At 33.4% G+C, this 3,393-nt stretch overlaps 1 pseudogene; it reads left to right on the forward strand.

Moving 5' to 3' along the window:
* Nucleotides 1-1,753: 1,753 nt before the first annotated feature.
* Nucleotides 1,754-3,062, forward strand: LOC125813572 (NAD(P)H-quinone oxidoreductase subunit H, chloroplastic-like; annotated as a pseudogene).
* Nucleotides 3,063-3,393: the final 331 nt, after the last annotated feature.

Consider the following 3,393-nt stretch of genomic DNA (forward strand, 5'->3'; position numbering starts at 1 on the left):
TATAAAATAAAACCGTGGATTATACCAAGCAAATTCCTTCTTTTTAATTTGAATACAAATGAAAATGTTATTCAAAATAAAAACCAAAAACAAAACTTTTTTCTACCATCAAATAAAAAAATAAAGAATCGAAGTCAAGAAACAAAAAACCCCCAAGTCAAAGAAGCGTGGATCAGATATAGAAAACAAAGGAAATCTGAGCCCTGTTTTTCAAAACATCAAACCGATCTTTGAAAAAGATTACGTGGAATCAGACACAAAAAAGGGTCAAAATAAAAAACAATACAAAAGCAACACGGAAGCAAACTAGATTTGTTCTTGAAACGTTATTTGCTTTTTCAATTGAGATGGAACGATGCTTTGAATAAAAGAATGCTCGAAATATCAAGGTATATTGTCTCCTGCTTCGACTGATAAATCCAACCAAAATTACTATATCGTCAATTCAAAGGAGAGAAATGAGTTTGGATATAATGCTGATTCAGGCAAATTTACCTCTTACAGACTTGATGAAGAAGGGGTATTGATTATCGAACCTATTCGGTTGTCTGTAAAACATAATGGACAATTATTATGTATCAAACCATAGGTATTTCATTGGTTCATAAAAGTAAACACCAAACTAATCAAAGATACCGAGAACAAAGATATGTTGATAAAAAGAATTTTGACGAATTCATTCTGCAACCTCAAACTCAAAGAATAAATACAGAAAAAACTCATTTTGATTTGCTTGTTCCTGAAAATATTTTATGGTCTAGACGTCGTAGAGAATTGAGAATTCGAAGTTTTTTTAATTCTTTGAATTGGAATGTCGTCGATAGAAATTCAGTATTTTGCAACGAAACCAATGTAAAAAACTGGAGTCAATTTTTGGGTGAACGGAAACCCCTTTATAAAGATAAAAATAAATTAATTAAATTTAAGTTCTTTCTTTGGCCTAATTATCGATTAGAAGATTTAGCTTGTATGAATCGTTATTGGTTTGATACCAATAATGGTAGCCGTTTCAGTATCTTAAGGATACATATGTATCCACGATTGAAAATTAATTGATAGTACTATATACCCTGTCTCGTATAGAGTATCTGAAAGCAAACAAATGCAAACATGCCTTGTTTTACATCTCATTCGAATCTAATTCGAGTAGACAATACTAAATCAATAAAATAAGGTATTGATTAGATCTAGAAATGAATCAACAGAATCTTCTTCATTTTAGGATTTTAGGTTTCAATTATTCGCTTTTGTGACTGAAAAAAACGTACCTACCACCTTTTTGGATTCCTATCTGAATCAAATTTGAAATTTGATTAATTTATTGGAATTGCTAAAATTAGAGGTTCATAAAGAAATTAAGTCTATATACCACGTTCAAATTACTGGCATTATTATTACTGATCAATAAAATTCTAAAAAATCCATATCTGTAAAATAAAGAAAGGGGAAATTCATTTATGGTAAAAAATTCTGTCATTTCAGTTATTTTTCAAAAAGAAAAGAAAGGATCTGTTGAATTTCAAGTATTCAATTTCACCAATAAGATACGGAGACTTACTTCACATTTAGAATTGCACAAAAAAGACTATTTATCTCAGAGAGGTTTGAAGAAAATTTTGGGAAAACGTCAACGACTGCTAGCTTATTTGGCAAAAAAAAATAGAGTACGTTATAAAGAATTAATTAATCAGTTGGACATTCGAGAGACAAAAACTCGTTAATTTGATTAATTTGAAGAGTTATTTCATTTCACTTATATGTTTCGATTAAATTTTGATGAACTTCTTTTCACTTTCAGTAATTCATGGAAGAATGAATCGTTAAAAAACTTATGACTGCACCAACTACAAGAAAAGACCTCATGATAGTCAATATGGGGCCTCAGCACCCATCAATGCACGGTGTTCTTCGACTCATCGTTACTCTAGATGGTGAAGATGTTGTCGACTGCGAACCAATATTGGGTTATTTACATAGAGGATGGAGAAAATTGCGGAAAACCGAACAATTATACAATATTTGCCTTATGTAACACGTTGGGATTATTTAGCTACTATGTTCACAGAAGCAATAACCATAAATGGACCCGAACAATTAGGCAATATTCAAGTACCTAAAAGGGCTAGCTATATCAGAGTCATTATGTTGGAGTTGAGTCGGATAGCTTCTCATTTGTTATGGCTCGGTCCTTTTATGGCGGATATTGGTGCACAGACCCCTTTCTTCTATATTTTTCGAGAAAGAGAATTGATATATGACCTATTCGAAGCTGCCACCGGTATGCGAATGATGCATAATTATTTTCGTATTGGAGGAGTGGCTGCGATCTACCCTATGGCTGGATAGATAAATGTTGGATTTTTGCGATTATTTTTTAACAGGGGTTGCTGAGTATCAAAAACTTATTACCCGGAATCCTATTTTTTAGAACGAGTTGAAGGCGTAGGCATTATTGGAGAGACGAGGCAGTAAATTGGGGTTTATCGGGACCCAATGCTACGAGCTTCCGGAATAGAATGGATCTTCGTAAAGTTGATCATTATGAGTCTTACGACGAATTTGATTGGCAGGTTCAATGCAACGAGAAGGGATTCATTAGCTCGTTATTTAGTACGAATCGGTGAAATGACAGAATCCATAAAGATTATTCAACAGGCTCTAGAAGGAATTCCAGGAGGGCCTTACGAAAATTTAGAAATGCGACGTTTTGACAGATTAAAGATCCTGAATGGAATGATTTTGAATATCGGTTTATAGTAAAAAGCCTTCTCCAACTTTTGAATTGTCGAAACAAGAACTTTATGTGAGAGTTGAAGCCCCAAAAGGAGAATTGGGGATTTTTTGATAGGAGACCAGAGCGTTTTTCCTTGGAGATGGAAAATTCGCCCACCCAGGTTATCAATTTGGCAAATTCTTCCTCAGTTAGTTAAAAGAATGAAATTGGCTGATATTATGACAATACTAGTAGCATAGATATCATTATGGGAGAAGTTGATCGTGAAATGATAATTGATACAACAGAAATAGAGACTATCAATCTTTTTCCAAATTGGAATCCTTAAAAGAATCTATGGGATTCATATGATGCTTGTCCCTATGGACCTCTTGTATTAGGAACAACAATAGGGTCTAGTAATTTGTTTAGGAATAAAAGGAATATCTGCAGGAATACAACAACGTATCGGCCTGAATATGCGGCCTATTAGAATTCTTCAAGCTCTAGCAGATGGGACAAAACTACTTTTGAAAGAGAACCTTATTCCATCTACAGGAGATACTCGTTTATTCAGTATTGGGCCATCCATAGCAGTAATATCTATCTTTCTAAGTTATTCAGTAATTCCTTTTGGTGATCACCTTGTTCTAGCCGATCTTAGTATTGGTGTTTTTTTT

Source organism: Solanum verrucosum, unplaced genomic scaffold (assembly GCF_900185275.1).
Source record: "Solanum verrucosum unplaced genomic scaffold, falcon-dt-bn FXZP01001235.1, whole genome shotgun sequence".
Classification (NCBI taxonomy): Eukaryota; Viridiplantae; Streptophyta; class Magnoliopsida; order Solanales; family Solanaceae; genus Solanum; species Solanum verrucosum.